The sequence below is a fragment of the Rousettus aegyptiacus genome, unplaced genomic scaffold (assembly GCF_014176215.1).
Source record: "Rousettus aegyptiacus isolate mRouAeg1 unplaced genomic scaffold, mRouAeg1.p scaffold_m13_p_8, whole genome shotgun sequence".
In the NCBI taxonomy this organism is placed as follows: Eukaryota; Metazoa; Chordata; class Mammalia; order Chiroptera; family Pteropodidae; genus Rousettus; species Rousettus aegyptiacus.
The window spans coordinates 24,417,869-24,437,314 of record NW_023416311.1 but is presented as its reverse complement, the minus strand read 5'-3'; positions in this window follow the sequence as shown (position 1 = coordinate 24,437,314).

Genomic DNA, 19,446 nt, shown 5'->3' with positions numbered 1-19,446 from the left:
TATGAATGATGTAAGTTTAAATATTACCATTTCACAGACATCTATGTAATAATAGATCCAGGTAAAAATCATGACTAGATTCTAAATCCATTGGGTAAGAGTATGTTAAGGAAGAAGGTATTTACATAGTCTCAAATTATCTCCCACCAGATTGCTTATTAATTACCAAAGGATAAAAGGTATTTTACAGCGGAAAAGTCTGGTGGACACCACCTTAACTAGACAATAAAAGTTACATTACCAATAATAAGCCAAACTGACATTATATACCTCCTTATGTGATAGTGAAAAATACAACAGGTGTAGTATTCTGCCAAAAATTCATGAGGAAACAGTCAGCTAAACCCAAACTGAATAACACGCTATAATGCAACAGACCTAGATGTGTCAAAAATGGTAATGTCATAAAGACAATGAAAACGTCTTCCAGATTAAAGGAAACTAAAGAGAATGACAATTAAATGTAGTACATAATCCAGATTGATCTTTGCTTGAAGGGAGAGTGCTAAAAAGAACAAGATTGGAACAATTGGTATAATTTGAACATGGACAATATTATTAGATAATAATATTGAATTAGTGCTAATTTTTCTGAATTTCATACTGGTTACGCAAAAGAGTGGCCTTATTTTAAAGGAGTGGATCCTAAATTATTTAGGAGTGAGGATCATGATCTCTTCAACTTACTATCATATATTTCAGCAAATTTAAGAATTGTGCCAATAGAAAGATAATAGAAAGATGTAGTGTATTAGTTAGGGTTCCCCAGAGAAACAAAACCAATACAATTTGTATAATACAGAAAAGATTTATTATAAAGAATTTGGCTCACAAAATTATGGAGGATGGCAAGTCCAAATTCTCCAGTGTGCGCCAACAAGCTAGAAACCCAGGGAAGCTGGTGATACAGATAAATTCCAAAAGCAGTCTGCTGGAGAATTCCCTCTTGTTCATGCAAGCTGATTTTTTAATTCTATTCAGGCTTTAGCTGATTGGATGAGGTCCACCAACATAATGGAGAGCAATGTACTTTACTCAGAGTTCACCGATTTAAATATTAATCTCATCCAAAAAAACACCCTCCAAGTTGACACATAAAACTAATCATCATTTTTTATAAGTAAAATCTTAACAATTGGTGAATCTAAGTGAAGGGCATATGAAAATACATTGTACTAGTCTAGCAACTTTTCTCTAGGTTTCATTGTTTTCAAAATAAACATTTAAAAATACTTTTCAAAATAAACATTTAAAAATACTTTTTAATCTTCGCTTGTATTTCTTTTTTGATTCCTGGATGATTTTGATATAGCATTGCTGATTTTCTAAACATAAAGTTTATTTGGTTATTTTTTTGTTATTCATTTCTAGCCACTTGGAAATGGGCAAATACTTCAAGGAGGAAGCGGCAGGAAATGGGTGGCTACCCAGTTGTGTTTGGGTCACAGCTTCCTTGGTTCTCTCCAATGCCTTCAAACAGCTTTTGGGGCTTTCGTTTGTTTGGTTTTCGGTATTTCATCCATCTGTGATAGTTATTCTTGGCAGGAAGGGTGGTCTGAGGCAAGCTGCTCCACCACAGAAGGATGTGGATGTTGGTCTGTCTGGGCCATGTTTCAGCACTAGATGTTCCAATGAGATGAAGTAGCAAAGAACAACTCTCAAAGGAAAAGAAATGTGTCACCCAGAATGTAACCCTGAAGTCCCCTTGAAATAAAAAGATTCTTTGTAGTCTTTTGAAATCCCCAGGGGCTAGCATCTTGTGGACACTCAGTTAGTGTTTGAAAATTTTATAAATGGAGGAAAGAATCTTGGTAGCCTGATATGACAAGGGGCCATGTTCATCCTCTTGCACACCAGTAAGTGTTTCCAATCGGGAAAACACCAGGAGTCAACTTTAGGCTAACACTTGGGCAAGAAGAACCTGTCATTGGGGATGACAGATTTCATGAAGATGATTCAACATAGAACATGGCCTAATCAGCCTGACTACAACATATGAGTTTTTTTAATGTACTGCTCCTGAATCAAGTGGCCTCTTTCCAACAAAGTGTTGCTGTCATGAGTCTACAATTTATTTTTGGAAAAGAAAAGCCAAACGTTCTTTTATTCTGCAGCAGAGTGAAACATTAGAAATCACCTAAATATTCTTCAACAGAGGACTGGCTGAAAAATTAAGGTACAGCCATACAATAAAATACTATTCACTTACTTTAAATGATAATGAGGAATTATATTTAATAACATGAAAAAGCATTCATGATATACCAGTAAGTGAGATAAACTAGCTACAAATAAGTTTAATATGACTGCATTTTTCTTTTTTTAAAAAGAGAGATATATGAATAGATAAGAGATATGAATAGATATCGAAATATTAATATGACTATCTTTAGATCATGAGATTACAGCTAATAAAAGATTACTTCTTTGGCTTCTTTACAGTTTATGAATGTTTTACAAAATATTTATACTTATGAGTAGCAAATTTTAAAAGTTATTTCTTAAAAAGCACCACTCTGTGCTCGTTCCACTGGAAGGAAGGAAAATTTCCATTTTTGCAGCTCTCTGAGGATGAATTCCTCTGCCTGTTGTTTGAGAATAGAATGGGGAAGCTAACATGACCTAGCCATAAGAGTTTTAGTGCGGCCTGGCTCGTGATAAATGATGCCACTCTTTGCTAGTGCTTTCACTATAATTGAATGGAAATTATAAGAAATGAGGGGAGGAACCTCAGCCTGAGCAGCCTGCCGTGCTGAGCCCAGCCCAGAGGGAAGGAACAGGGCTCTCTGCTGCTGGGAGAACAGGAAAAGACAGCCCCTCTGTGTGACTCAGGCTGCTAATCACCTGCAGGTACCATTAGTAATTATCCGATCCATACACAGTGCAGGCAGCAGGGCCCAGCTTGTGGACAGCTGCACTTTGCTCCTTGTCACAATTGCTTAATGGGCTGTCCTGAGGAAATGGTTTTCCCTGCTTCTCTGCAGACACGGTGTGTTATTATGGTAACCACAGGGACACGTGGCCTTGAGTCAACTATTTCACTCTGCACAAGTTGTCTTCTGAGGGGATCTGCTCTACAGCAGCAGCAGAACAGCCCTCTTGAGAGATTGTGGGGAGTTTCAAAAGATCTCTACTAGAGGGCCTGGAGTGCCGCATCTCTTGCTGACATTCACCTTCTCCGACAAGCTCCCCACCAAAGATATTCCCTCACCAAGTTCCTACCACCCCTTGAGAAGCCAGCTTTTAGAGCCAGTTAGGCTGGGCCGAATCTTGATTCTGCTTCTTACTAACTGCGTGATCTTGGGAAACTCAATTAACTTCTCTGAGCTTCACCTTCCCCATCCTTAAAAGGTTAATGGCAATAATTAACATTTATTGTTAATATTAACATTTTATTTTTATTAATTTGCTTAATCCTCACCCCAGCCCCATGAGGTAGTTGGCATATAGTTTGCTTTACACATTAGTGATGAGGGAGCTAAAGCACAGATGGTTATAAATTTTCCCCAAACCATATCTATTCATTGACAGACTGTGTGCTCAAAACTAGATGGTTTTAGAAGAAAACCTACCTTTTTAAAACTATGCTAAATTATCTTTCTTAATAAAAATAATGCTTACCTTATATAATTGTTGTAAAGATTAAATTGATAATACTTAAGGAAGTATCTGATAGGGCCTTCATAGAAAATAATTGCTCAATAAATGCTTAGCAATGTTTTTGTTAACTAATTCAACTATAGTCATCTGTGCAACAGGACAAAAAGATTCTAGATCTATCTAGACAGCAATTTCTCATCAAATTGTCAAGACAAAGTATCACTACATAGCAGCATCATTGGGATTGCCCTCTCCCCAGGGACACCTTATCACATCACTACTTTTTTGACTAGCGGTTCTCAACTTGCCACCTGAAGTTCTCCCAAGCAATTTTTTTAAACATATTGATTGTGGTTGGAAAAAGATAAATAAAGCAAACTTTTAAAATTATTTTTGTAGCTCACATATAAGGAACCAGGACAGCTCACGTCTCCCAAGGATGTGTCTCCTAGCTGGTGTTTGTCTTTACCAGAGACTCCAAGTAAGATTTATAATGGAGCCACAACCTTCCTTCCTTCCCAGTTATCTCTACTGACAGACCTGTATAGCAGCAAACATGGGAAGGGCCGGAAATGCAGTGAAGAGGTTATGGTAGATGAGGCCAGCAGGTAGGAGCACACCTCAAATCATTACGGGTGTGCTAGAATGGGTTGCTTGGAGAAATGCTTATTGTTTTAGATTAGTTCCCACTGCTAATAGGATCACAGATAGATAATCTAAGCAGACGCCTCAAGAGAAATAAGCACATCATATTTAAGTAGATGTGAGAATTGAGGAAGTTAATGTTTTGTAATTGTGCCAAAACCATATATCCCAACTAAATATTTCCTCATCTCTCTGGTGGTACACATACCAGCATACTCCCAATGGTTATGAGCTGTTGCCTATAACTGTGCTTATAGATGGTGGCTAATCAAGGTGACCAATGTCACAGGCAAGCAAGTCAAAGCCATTTGTGCTTCCTTATAGTGGATCTTGCTATAGGCTTCCTTTGAAGCAGTACACTGTCTTTCATGCATGTGTTCTGTTTTTGTTCTCCATTCAGTGAAGGCTCTTAGGGGAAGAGATCTGTTATTTCTCTTACATCTCCTCCCTCTCCCACAGTGATGACTCATAAACAACAATGACAATTGGAAAGCCCAGCTCTTTCCATAAGAGCTAGGGCAAATGCAGAAGTGCCCACTAGTCAGATTATATCAGGCTGGTTGATTATCTGGAACAGCTGGAAGCACTACAAAGACAAGAACAGAGGCAGAAACATCCAAAACCCAACAGAAACATGCAGCATTCAAAACAAGCTAATTATAAAACCTACCCCTTGTTGAATACTTACCATGTGAAAGGGTCTATGTAAAACACTTGACTTATGTCATTACATTAAACTTCACAATAATCTCTACAAGAGAGTTATCACCCCATTTTACCGATGAGTAAACTGAGACCCAGAGAGCTGAAGTAACTTGTAGAATCTCATGGAGAGAAAAGCACAGTGTTAAAATTGAAGTTTTCCAAACGCAGTGGCTAGTGTGTTAAATACAGAGAAAATTCTTGTTAAATGAATTTGCCACTTCAAGTTTATACCCATTCCATGGAGCCATGTGCCTTTAGATGACCTTCACAATGCACTATGCTGTCTTGTCCCAGGACTGAAAGCAGGCTCAAAGCAGAAGACAAAGCAAGAATCTAGGAAGCAGGACAATGCAGGAAGAAGTTAGAAAGCTAGATGCAAAGTGGACTGAGGCCAGGGTCAGATCTTCAGTCATAGGTGGTACTGACATGGCCAAGCAAACACTGTCATTGGCACCAACCAAAGGCTGAGGATGAGAGGGCAGAAGGACAGATGCAGACTCAAAAGGATCACTGTCAGTGACAATTGCATTCCAATTGTCTCTGTGTTCTCCTGCTGTTTGTCTCTTACTGAATTTAGGGAGAGCACAGAGAAGGGTAATGTCTAGTAAGTTAAAATGGTAAAGATCAATTGGAAGCCAACCCGAAGCCAATACTTTTAGATAGTTGCCTTAGTCGTATTATGTAGTTGTGTTAATCAGAATCCTTTCTGTGACAAATAACAGGTAACCAAATGAATCTCATGGACCATTTCTGCATACAGTCATGTTCAAAGAGACACAGTTCAGTAGCCAAGAGCATTCGTTAGATTCTAACCTCTATATGCTTCTCTTAAGGAACCCTAGAGAATTTCTAAGGTATAACTCACTATAAACTTTATGTATTTTTAAAAAAGAAAACTTTATTATCATTTCCAATTCCCTCATACCATTCAACTGCTCAAGAACTTCCTCCTGAAAAACAAAACAAAACAAAAAAGAACGAGAAAGCTTTCCCAAAGACCTAAGAGAATGACATTTGACCCTTTCACCCTTTGGCTACTATTTGCTCCACCATCTTCTTTATTCCCTGTCCTTCTGACACTTCCTTGGTACAAGAAGTCTCCTGGGAGACATCTACTCCCATGTACCGCTCACACCAGGCTTGAATCCAGTGAACCAAAGGAGACCCCAGATAAGGGAGCTGTCTCCAGGATAGATGAAGTCCAAGGATGCTGCTTAACTCTCCACTGAAAAGAGTATGCACAGACTCCCGTAGTGTTGCCCTTCTCTTTATTATTGGTGTGTGTGTGTGTGTGTGTGTGTGTACATGCACACGCACACACAAATACATGTGAAATAATTCTCATGACAAATTTCGAGTGAGTAAAATTTTTCTTCCTTTTCTGGAGGCTTTACCAATTCCTCAATTTGGCAATGTCACTCAATTTATCAATGGCAAACTGTCCCATGAAAAGTGATAACATATCTTTTCAGGTCCATTTTTTTCACAAAGTTACAAAATGTTTCAGATTTTATGACAGTTATCAGTAACAAGGTAAAGGAAGTAGAGAAGAACAAAGCCACAAGAAACTGCCGCTGCTGGCATTGCTGGTGATGGTGGCGGTACTGGTGATGCTAGAGCCACTCACTAATGGGTGAGTTGCTCCTTTCCTGCTCAGAATGCAACATCCAAATCCAAGCATCGGCATCCCTTGAGCTTCAAGTTCAGTGGAAATTATTTAAAATTACATACGTCACAGTCCTCAAATGTTAAGGGTCTACTATAACTGTAACATGCACCATATCATGGATCTAGTAGATGTCCAAAACATACTAAATTAAATGTTCTATTCACACACTTCTATAAAAGGAAGATTTCATTGTTTATATCTTGAGAGCAATACATACATGATTTTAGATGATGATGATGATGATGATGATGATGATGACATGCTGATGATGGCAATGAAGATAGATGATAGATGATAAATATGATTTTAAATGTGATTTCTAATATATTGGAATTTATTTGAAAACCTTCGATTGTACTTGGGTTAAAGATATGATCATCTTTTGCTTGCATTCATAACTTCACCCAAGAACAGATAAAAGAAGGTAATGAAGCATTGTTGAGTATACATAGAATAGTTTTAGCTACCACAAGAAGCATGAAATATTTATTCAAGTGTCTGTATTTCCATTTCTGAATAGATGAAAATTAATTTTCGGCCTCCTCAGACCATGAGCAGCAGCCCTTAGTTAAGAATTTTGGAACAGGCTAGCTTTGACGGGACATGCTACATTAAGCACAAACGACCAGACAGGGAATTTGCTAAGCTGGGATGGATTAATGAAAGCTGCCAGTGCTAACTTTTTACAAACTCCTTTTTCTGATAATAACAGGGGAGAGCAGTAAAATTATCTTTAAAACATGACTCACTTTTTTTCTAAACGTGGAAATGGGGAAGGGGAAAGCAAACCAAAATAATTTAGAACCTCTCTTAAAAGAAAATGCATTGACAGTAATTGGCTAGCATGTCAGTGTCCCCAAATCTGTCCCCAATTCTAGAGCCAGAATCTTTCCCCCCATACAGAATCATGCTCACAGATTGTTTCCATGCTGGCTATAATCAGTGGCAGTCACATTGTCCCCATCGACATTCTGAATGAGTCAGGGTGACAATATCCCTTGTTATAAGGAAGTGAAATGATGAAACCAGATAAGCAAGGATGCCCATCATTATTCTTAGCCTCCTGGGAGAAAAACCCTTTTCTGCATTCAAGTCTTTCTAATTTAGAAATTCAAGCACATAAACATAGCACATTGAAAAAAAAAAAAGCTGCATGTGTTGGGCATGCTATTTGTTGTTAGAGTTTTTGCCACTACTAGATTAGAAGAGAAGGGTCATGGGTTAAGGGTTAGGCTCTATCTAGCTCTGAGGTACCATCTGATGCATATTTCTTAATCTCTTTGTGTCTTAATGTCCACCGATGGATAAATGAATACAGAAGATGAGGTACATATATACAATGGAGTACTATTAAGCCATGAGAATAAAAGGAAATCAGAAATCCTTCCATTTGTGACAACATGGATGGAGTTTCAGGACATTATCTAAGTGAAATAAGAGAAATAAGTCAGACAGAGAATGACAAATACTGTATGAAATCCCTTATATGTGGATTCTAAAAGGAAAAAAAAGTGCAAAAGAAAAAAACAGATTGAAAGAGGAATTACCAGGGGCTTGGGAGTGGGGGAAGGGTAGAGATGTTGTTTAAAGGTACATTTTTGCAACCAGTAGATAATAACTCCTGGAGATCTAATATACAGTATAATGATTATAGATGACACAACTGTATTATAAACATTAAACTAGATCTTAATTGTTCCCACCACTAGAATAAATTATAATTACGTGACATGACATGATAGAGGTGTTAGCTAATGCTACAACAGCAATCATATTGCATTATAAACTTACCAAATCAATATGTTGTATACCTTAAACTTATACCTTGTTAAGTGTCTATTATATCTCAATAAAAATGTATTATAATATAAAAATTTTCTCTGACATTGTAGCATGACACCGAATGCAGAAACAGGGACAGGCAGCCACAGAAAGCTGACAGTGTCGTTGTTCACCCTGACCCCCACTACACCATCTGGGTCTTCACAGTGAGCATCCCTGAACCCCAGGAGCCAGGACAGACCACCCAGGCTGGTCCCATGTGGCTCTGCCTTTACTCACTCTCTCAGCAATCTTCTCTGCTTACCTTTTCCCACACATCTTTGTTCACCTGGCCAATTCCTAGTGAGTGCTGACACCCAACTCAGCACCATCGTCCTCTGTCTTTTTTTCCTGCACTCCGCATTTCTCCTCTTGTGATTATCTAAGCTTACTCTGTGCTCAATCCCAGGGCCTCATGAGCTCAAGCTATGACTTTTATGAACATCCTCTTTGACTATGAGACATCTCTACTGTTATGAGACACATCTCTAGCTAAAACAGATATCATATCTTGAAAGCAGTATCAACACAGAGTTACATATTAATGTTGTAGGAAGTGCAGCTCACAACAAACTGCCATCTTATGTTTTCCTTACCTCAGGTAATTCAAATGCCAGGAATCTTCCTTTTGGTCATACTATATCCCATTAACATGCATTCCACGAGGGCCTAGAAACACTTGCTCTTTACCTGAATTCTATATATTTCCTGTTTCTAGAACCCTCTGGCCAGCTGTCTCCTCTCACATGTTATGTACAACCAGTTAGTCCTTGCTTTCTCTTGGCCCACCCTCATCGGCATCCCCTCCAATCCCAGCCCTGTACCTTCTGAAGCCTCCGTTCCACTGCCTAGAGACCTGTTGTATGAGTCACTTTTTAATGGATTGTTCCATTAACTTCTTTGCCTTAATTTGAGCCTGGAAGACCCAATCCTGCCTTAGTCTTGAGTGAAGGATAATTCCCTTGCCCCATCCTTCCTATGGAGCAAGAAAGAGAGTGACAATCTACCAACGCACCACCACCACATCTGAGCAATTGCTCCAGAACAACAAATCTCTCCGCTTTGCAGTTTTTGCCATCTGCTTGCAACATGCTCCCCTCTTTCTGGAGGGTTGGCTCATAATCCTCCTCTTTGTTCTGTCTTGCCCCACTCTTACCTCCCATCATACTGGCAATTTCAAAATCCTTAAGAACCCATCCAATATCCTGGCTTCAATCCCCTAAAATCTCTAGCTTAACATCATTCTTTTATAAAGCTCTTCAACCACTTACAGATAAAACTTCATCTTGTGTCTTCTAGCCAGTCTGAACTAAACTGCCTTTCATCTCTCTAACTCCCCGCTCTCTTTTCCATTTTTTATCTTTTTGGTTCATCACCTCTTCATTCCCACTGAACTAGTTCTCTGAACACAATTCTATCTCTAGTGCCTGGGCACCTGTATTTTTCCACTGAGTCTAACTTTTTCCTTTCTTCTGTGAACTGGATCTCAGAATCAACCATGTTTTTCACAGTCACCAACATCCCAAGATACCAATGTTTTCTTGGTCATCTGCCACAATCGGCAATACCACTCCTGCACCCCATCATCCATTTATCCTCACTTGAGTCCTATAATATTCATCATCTTTTTGTCCATCACTTGTTAATTTTCAAACTCATCCTTTCAATATCTTTTTCAAAGGGTTTTCATTCTTCTGAAGGAAGCTTCTCCACAAAATTTTTTTCACTCCCTGATGAGGCTGCTTCAATTATTGCTTGCTTCCCCTCTCTTCTCAGAAGTTCTCCTTATGTTCATTCATGTCTTCTGCTTTTCTTCTCCTTTTCCCTACATTTCCCCCATAGCGTGCCCTTCATTCTTTGCAGATCCAATTCTCCTGGAATCTTGATTTCACTTGGTCTTCCCTCCTTTGGCACATTGACCTATTAATTAATTGGGGTCAAAGTTGAACTCATCACCTGATCTGCCTGCACTTTCTACCCATATTGATATAATGGATACTATAATGCCAATCACGCAATTTAAAAACATATCTTCAATTCCCTCATATTCCTCTATGTTCAGTCTATAGCCAAGACTCATATCTGCTCTCCAAATTCCATAGTCCCCTCTTCTGCTCACTCAACTATGCTACATTTCTCAGGCTCTCCTGAAGTTAACATAGTCGTATAAATGAGCTCTAGCTAACAGAATGTGACTGGAAGTGATATGTGCCATTCCTTGGCCTGGAAACTTCCCGCCAAAGTTCTTCCATACTGTTTTACCATTAGGCTGCCTAGAATTGAAATGATCCCTGGATCAATCTTTATGTATGTACGTATGTATGTATGCATGCATGTATTTAATTTAATTTAGGCAAGGAAACCCTTGGTTGACCTTACAGAGTGCAAGAACCTTGTCATCTTACAATCCGTCATTTTTCATGCTTATGGCACCTGGTCTTCCTAGGTGGTCTCGCATCCAAGTGCTAACCATACCTGACCCTGCTTAGCTTCCAAGATCAGACAAGATCAAGCTTGTTCAAGGTGGTATGGTTATGTGTTGAAAACAGCAGAGTTCCTGTTAGTGGTATGGCTATGTGTTGAAAACAGCAGAGTTCCTGTTAGTGGGTGTCTGCAAATGCCACTGTAAAAAGGGTAGCCTGTTCATCTGCCTGGTACTGTTACATAAGTAAGAAATAATCTTCTATTGTGTTGGAACCATGGTATATTCATGAAGTTTACTTGTCATATTTATTAACGTATATAACAAATATATCCTCAAATGTCAAGCATTATTGGTCCTACAAATACAGCATCTTTTGCATCAACTCTTCCTTCCCAGACCTACTTTTGTCACTGCCAGTTGAGCTTTGATCTTCTCCCTCACATGGTCTATGACATGGCCTCTGATTGGTCTCTCTACCTTCAACGCCTTGCCTCTAACATCAATCCCATAATTAAGAATAAAGTTCTTGAAACAAAATTCAGATATTTTATCCTGCACCTCTAGGAGTCCTTGACATTCACAGAATAAATCTCATACTGCTTAGCATGGAACTCAAGGTTGGGCAAGGATTCGGCCTAAACTATCTTCAGACCTCCATTTTCTTTAGGGTCGAAGCAAACAGACTGTCCCTCAATTTTGCCTCCCCTTATGTCACTAATTTATCTTACTCTAGATTTGAAATATAAAGAAATCTTTCTTATCTTTCCATTTCTAAATGTTTCTCATGTATGAAATATAACCAGATTCTTCATTTGGAATTAATCATTTCTTCCTCCATCATTTACACGATCTAGTATTAGCAGCTATCTCCTCAAAATAAACTATTTATACATCCATCTATCATACCAAAATAAATATTTCTTAAATGTGTAGCATCGTCTTATTAATCTTTGTATTCTCTTAGCTATCATGCTGTGCCCAGGACATAGTACATGCTTCATAATTTTGCACCCAGTTATAATGGGTACATTTCCCCCCTCCATACCACCAAGCAATTCCTCAATATCAGCTGGGCACCTACAATTCAACTCAGTTCTGACACTACCTAGAGATAGCACTAGATCCCACAGGTTAAGGGCTCAGTTCTACGTGACTGTCTCCCTCCCACCCCCGACACACACACACGCGCGCGCGCACACACACACACACACACACACACACTTCAGATACCAATCTCATGTGCAGTGCTTCTGACTGACTGGCTATAGATTGGATGTTCCTACACTCTCTCCTTGGGTTCCATTAATTTGCCAGAGCACCACACAAAACTCAAACATTTTACTTACTAGATTACTAGTTAATTATAAAGGGTACAACTCAGGAACAGCCAGATGAAAGATACGCTAGGCATGGGGAAAGAGTATGGAGAGTCTATGATCTCTGGGTACACCACCCTCCTTACATCTTCATATGCTCACCAACCCAGAAGCTCTCCAAACTCCAGCCTTTTGGGCTTTTATAGAGGCTTTGTTACATAGTCATGATTGACTAAGTCATTTGCCATTGGCAACAGATTCCACTTCTAGCACCTCTCTTCTCCCAATATGATGGGGATGGGACTGAAAGTTCTGACCCTGAAACTGCATGGTTGATTCTCTGGCAACCAATGCCCATCTTTCAGTGCTCTCCAAAAGTCATCTCATTAACAACAACAACAAAAAAAGGCACCTTTATGTGCTTATCACTTAGGTTTTAGGTTCCAAAGGTTTTAGGAGCTCTGTGCCAGAAACAAGCAAAGATCAAATATGAATTTTTTTATTACAAATCACAATATCATAATGATTAACAAGTAATTACTGGGGGAAAAAAACCCCGACCAAATCCTAGGAAGAAGGAGAAAATAGGATGAGGAGCAGGGGGAGCCAGAAGGAAGGAAGAGCAGAGGAAAAGGAAGAAGAAAAAGAAATATTTAGTCGTACAGTTTGAAGGACATCCCTTCCTAAGCCTAGAGGCCTGAAACTTCCTATGGTGTAGTGGAGAAGTGCTTGGTGCAAGCAAGCCCCAGCTTCTCTACTTAGCAAATAAACTTGCCTTATCTCTAAGCCACAGTCACCTTATCTAAGAAAATGAAGATGGTATGAAAATTACCAAAGGAGACTTCAACAAAGACTAGCATCGGGAAGGCCTATAAGGAGACTTCAACTGTATGGGGAGCTCTCATCCCTTACCACTCATTCTCAGCCCAAACAGGAAGGGAAATGTCTTACATTTCCCACAGGAAGATGTTTTCTACTCTACTACTCCAGAAGAGGGAAGTAATATTTTCCCTTCCCCCTGCAATGGCCCAGCCTATGAGAGGCTGTCACAACCCATCCAATGAAAAGCCACTACATCTTGAATTCCCAGTTTTCTCCAGTGGACTCAGTTTATAACAGCCCTTACCAACTTCCCCTTTCCTCTATAAAAGAACATTCCTCTCCTTTGCTCTCAGTGCCTATGGATTTGCTTTAGCTTATGTGTTCTGAATTGCAATTCTCTAAACCCATTTTTATTGGTAAAATAACTTCTAATTTTAAGGTCACCAATAGTAATACCTACTTCACAGGGTTGTTGTGAGACTTAAAGAAAACTATATGTCTATGAAGGACTTGGTCTAGAGCCCAGTGCATAGTAAACAATAAATGACCACCACTGATAGTAACATGCAAGTTCCATTTGGAAATAAACAGGAACTAAAATTTAAATGTGCCACCTCTATGGTGCAAACTTTTACAACTTCTCTGATAATTATTTTCGAGGAATCCTGCCTTTGCTGTCATTCTCATATTTCCTGCACATTTCCTCCATCCTTGCCATCCATCCCACTATCTCAGTACTATCTTAAATATACTGCAAATAGGACTTTCCTAATGAACTTAAAGAAATCCTTACCTTGAGGTTACCAAAAAAATAGGTTTTCTTAACAGAAATAGTACAAATCAGCCAATGGCATATGGAAGCTATATTTCCTAAGCAACCAGAATCCCAAGCTACAGTTACCTTTGACTACTCACAGAGGGGCTGAAGGTGTTCTTGGATCCCAGCTCTTACCTCATCTCTGTCCTCCTACAGGCAGTTTTATTATCTTGGGACATCCTCAGGAAGCATGTCTGGGTCTCTGGGCTATTCTGAAATCTACCTGTCTTCATAGCCTGAAGAAAGGGGAGAATTTTAATAAGTGTGACACTTGTTTTTCTTCCTTCTCACACCTACCATTGTGTGCTCATTCTAGGAGGGAGATTGAGACAACCATCATTTCTTTTCAATAGATTTTTGCTAGATAGAGCTTGGCTTCCGGCCTCTTTCTGAGGTCATTTACCCAGTCAGTTTTCAGATGAGATGCATGCTGCCCCACGGCATTTCCTGCTGGGGCTAGAAGGTCTGGGTAACCCTGAGTTCATGGCCACCCTGGAGCTGGCTCCTCACTAACCACTTGTCTGCACAATGATAAGTATGAGTCTCCAAATACTTCATTTTCCCATTGCAAATAGCAACTGTCCATTTTTCTCCTTTGAAAGACAATGCCAGAGGAGAAATGATTAGATTAAGAGCAAGAGGACACATTTTATAAGAGTCTTTCCTTGTGTATTTCTTGTTCCTTCTACTTAAGACATTGTTACCAATGATTTGTGCCTTGATGCCCTCAGGATATAAGAAAGCTTTATATACAGGAATAAAATAGACGCTTTGATGGATGTCTTCTTATTTTTCTGTCATTCACTTAATAACATATCTTATTCCAAACCATAATAGCAAGTAGTTTTTAGATTGCATCTTGCAGTGGAGAAAATATGTTAGAAATGGTCTTGCTTTGCATAATCTTTCCGTTGGTACTATTTAGCAGGAAAGATATTCGCTGATTTCCCTGAGATCCAAGGAGAAGAATGTCCTTGGATAGAATGTAGGGGATGGGTGGTGGGGAGACTAATTTGTTGTGGTTCATTTGACTGAAATGCAAATTTGGTCATTTCCTATTAAATAAATTGACTCTGCAAATTCCATCCAGGTGCAACAGTTTGTACTGACCTCAAAGATTTTTAATGCTTTCCTCATTCATATTTTCCATTGTGAAGAGGAACTTCCAAGAATCATAGTGAAATGTCAGTGGTCTTATCTTCTGGTTTTCTGTCTTCTTCCTTTCATTCGTTGAGTCATCATGCATCACTAAGCATACCAGGTGCATTGTACCAGGTATGGTAAAGTGAATTGGGGCTTAATCTCCACACTCAAATAGCTGCACATAGTGAATAAGGCAGGTATGCATACAGAGCTAATGATGGACATAAAGCAGAAATATTAGAATACAAGTCCATAGGAACACAAGGGCTGTAGCATTAACTCTGAGCTATGTCTGAAGGAGGAGTAGGAGTTTCTAGGCAAATAGGACAGGCAAAGGACAGTCCAAACAGAGGGAAAGCCATGTACGGCAGGATGTGTCACAGGGGAAGCTCATATGCCTACAAAGAAATAGGAAGAGCAGGGGGAAGAAACAATACTTAAATAAAAAAGACAGAATTTTTATTCTGAAAACAGTAACTTAGGTAGCACTCAGCACCCACTGCATGTTCAACTCTGTGTGCAAGCGTCTGACCGCTGAAACAACTTTAGTGAGTCACCCAAGGCTGACTTTGAAGACATGTGTGGATCCCAAAAAGTAAACCTCAGTTCAGAAGTGAGAGCATTGGGTTCATTTGCTAGATACATATGCCCCCAGCACTTACACAAGATATTGTGATGGGCGCTATATCGAGGGTGCAGAGCACAGTGGTTAAGAATGCAGTTTTAGCTGAATAGGTCAAATTACAATGACCCCAGTTACTAGTCATGTGCCTGCACTTAAAATATCTCCATCTCAGTTTCCTTATCTACAATTTGGAGATAATAATTGTACCTATCTCATTAGGTTATTATGAAGAGTAACTAAGCTAATTTATCAAGCACCTACAATATCCCCTGGCATATAGTTGCTCACAGTATACTTTCTGTGTATATTAGTTAACTAAATGAAATAGATTTTGTTGGAAAGCCTATTAAGAAATAGTCCATTGCCTTCAGGAGCTGAGACTAAGGGTTATAACCTGATTCTAATTCTAAAGGAGAGTAGCTAGTCACAAATCTTAGTAATAAAAACTGTGCGGTACCTTCAAATAAAATAAACTTGCTGAAATTGCCCTGAAATTATAGTTGCTATTGAAAACTGTTAATTTGGGGAAACTGGTGAAAGTCTGTCCTCTTTAGACTATCTCTATTCACAACAAAAAGTAACCATTCTGAGATTTGCTTTGAGTAGGAGAGAAATGATGTGTAGAGGGAATTGAATTTCATCTCTGTTACAGACTATGTTCTGGGTAGGGATGAAAACAATTATAAATATCTTCAATTTCAAATTCATCCTCTCTTCCTGTTTTCCCTCCTCATTCATCAGGTATTTATGACAAACTTTACAGTTTTTTTTTTTTTTAAGCTTACCAATTTCCAATACTTGCTCTCACAAAATCATTGAAAGTTTGCTGGTTGTTACATTTTCTGTGTCAGTGCAAGGACCATGTAGAGACCTTCTACCAAAATAGCAGGGGAAGGGCAAGGTGTTAATTTCCTTGATCGACCACCTTAAAATGAGGTTTCAGAACCAATTCCAGCCTCCTGTTGTCACTGAAAATGTTCGGTCCAGCCTCAACTTACACTGTTTCTAAAGGTCTGGAGGAGATCTTGCTGGGTAGTACCTAGTACCACATTTAGTTTAGTGTGCCTGACACATGGAGAAAGGACATTACAGAGTTTCACCTTCATTCAATTGGTTTCAGGTGGACAGAGCAGTATTTTTCATCATGTTTTTCACTAGGGAAGAAGTGGAAATAATGACGTCAAGAGTAAATGCCACATTCCAACTATTGTTTCTCTCTCAGATTGGATCCTGATTATGACTGCTATTTATTTTTTAAAGAGCCAAGTTTTTAGCTTAGTGGTTAAAGATCCCAATAGGTGGAATCTGGAAATATAATTTAACCATACTCTTTTTTAGCTTGTTACATTAAGAAGAAATTACATGCATTCTTTAACCTAAATTTAGAGGTTCCTAGGAGTTACGGCAAATAAGTTTTGAACCTCAGCCTTCATGCAAATTAGAGTCTTACCTCCCTCTTGCCAGAGTAATGTTTAAAAATCCCTGCCTCCTTCCTATGGGCCCACAATTATGCCTTCTTGCAACCCCTACAGTAACGAGCTTTGTAAATCAACCCTTTTGAAAAGCAATCCCTTACAAAACACAGAGGCACACAGCCCTGGACTAAAGGATACTGTTAAATATGATTTAGATTTAGTGGCTCTGATTTCATCTTTTGTACTGTGCACAGAAAAAAAAAGCCAGTAATGTTTTATCAGCAGCTACATGGTAAGCATATTGTACACTTCGATTAGATTCCCTTTATCCAGCATGCCTTTCTGCCATAAGTGAACTGCTGCTTCATGCTTCTTCCATCCCCTGGCAGGCACATGCATCCCATGTTGAGGGTTCCAGGATACTTTATTAAACAGAAAATTAATATAATGTTATTGTGTGAGCTGGCAGCTTCTTGAAAATTAAAGATTTTACAGTATTTTATTATCAGAACCAAATTCTGGCTTCTGGGAATTGGCAACCTGAAGACTTTACGTGCTTTCTCCAGGGGAAAATTGAGCCCCTATGGGAAGCTTTGGCTGCAACCAACCACATGATGCCAAAACAGGTGATTATATGAACTGAGTATACACACCTGCTCTTTCCTGAGCAAGAATCAAACTGGCCTTAATGTGGTATATAAACTGATAGGGTTCAAGGGATTTTATGTAAATTCTGTTTATTTACTTGGTAAATATTTTCTGCCTGGCAGGAAAGGGGCTGGGGAGAGCTGCTTGCTGGCCTTCAAGGAGCTTGCTGTCTAACAAGGAGAAAAAAGGCAACCAAGTAATTATAATACCATATGTGATAGATGTTGTGGTTATCATTTACCCAAGAGTCAATCCCTTCCCCTGTTTTTCCTGCTAATAAATGACAGTTGTGTTTAACATGGTGATATGTGCAAGTCTATTCTCACTTTATTAGCTAAGAATAGGCTAGTGACAGAATTCTGGACAATGAAATGTAAGCAGGATTTTACTGGAAGATTCTGGGATAGCTTTTGCTCTTTTGAAATAAAGAAGACAGACACAGCCAGTGCTGCCCTAACTTCCACTTTTGCAGTAAACATAGAGGTGATGCCTGATGCAGAGGCAGTCATCTTGCAATCATGAGGTAACGAGATGGGGATGAGAGCTAACATGCAAAGCATGGCAAATCACAAGGACAGAAAAAGACCAGCTTCTTAATGACAACACTGAAACGCTGACCCAATACCAATTGCTACAGATACCTGGATGTTTTGTTAAATAATAAAAAGAAAAACACTTTTTTTGTTTAAGCCATTTTTCATACAGCTAGCTATCTGTCAATCGTATAGCCCTGCATAGTCCTAACAGATACTAGCACAAGAGCTAAAGATGTATATAGGTTACAGAGGAAGCTGTGAGTAACTGTTACAGGGTTGGGAAAGGTCAAGGAAGTTCACGTTTCTTCCTTGAAAGGATATACTTCCATAGAACGACATTTACATCACATTTCAGTTCTCTTGGAGGTTAAAGTGGTAAAATGCAGACTAGTCTGAGAAGCTAGCATGTGCAAACACCAGGTAGCATGAAAAAGCAAGGCATGCCAGGGGAATCGGAGTGATTTAACATGACGGAAGCATGGGTTTGAGGAAAGGGAAGGTGTGGAAGTGATGGCATGTGAGGATGAGAACATAAGCAGCTGCTAAATTATAAAGAGTTTTGGAAGTCAGATTAAGAAACCAATGAAATTTGAAGCAAAAGAGTGATGTGATGAGTTAGAAAGATAACTAGCTGTGAACATGCAAGAGAGAGGGTTGACAGGTTGAGAAGGTGGCTCTAGGAAGATCACTTGGATATAATTTTATAATTATCCAGAAGTGCTTAAACCTGGAGCTAATGAGAAGTTTTTATAGTATGTGGGAGAGAAATATTTGCATTTCAAGCCTGGTGTATAGGCTCTTATTTTCTCTTTCTACAATCCACTGGATAAGGCATTATATCTTTATTTTAGAGATGGGGAGACTGAGTGAGCTTAAGTAGTTGTCCAAGTTCATATAACCACAGAGAGGAGGTCTGGTTCCTAAGATTACGCCTGTCTGGTGTGCCACACTAAGAAGGGTCTGTTTACCTCTAACTGGATAAGGAAGGCCGGCACTAGGGGATTTTGCAACTCTGCATGCAAACACCAGGGACCCAGAGATCACAAATACAGTGACCAGGAAAACACTGTCCTGACCCTTGAGAACATCTAGGGAAAAGACCCAGGTAGACTGATCCTGCTGAAAAGGTAGAGGCATCCATAAGCTCTGCCAAAAACAGAGCTGCAGGGAAATCCCTCTTGATAGGAATTCCTTAGATCTCTAAAAACCAGAACCTGTGTCTTCAGCGTCCCCGAGACAGATCACCCCGAGACTTCTTT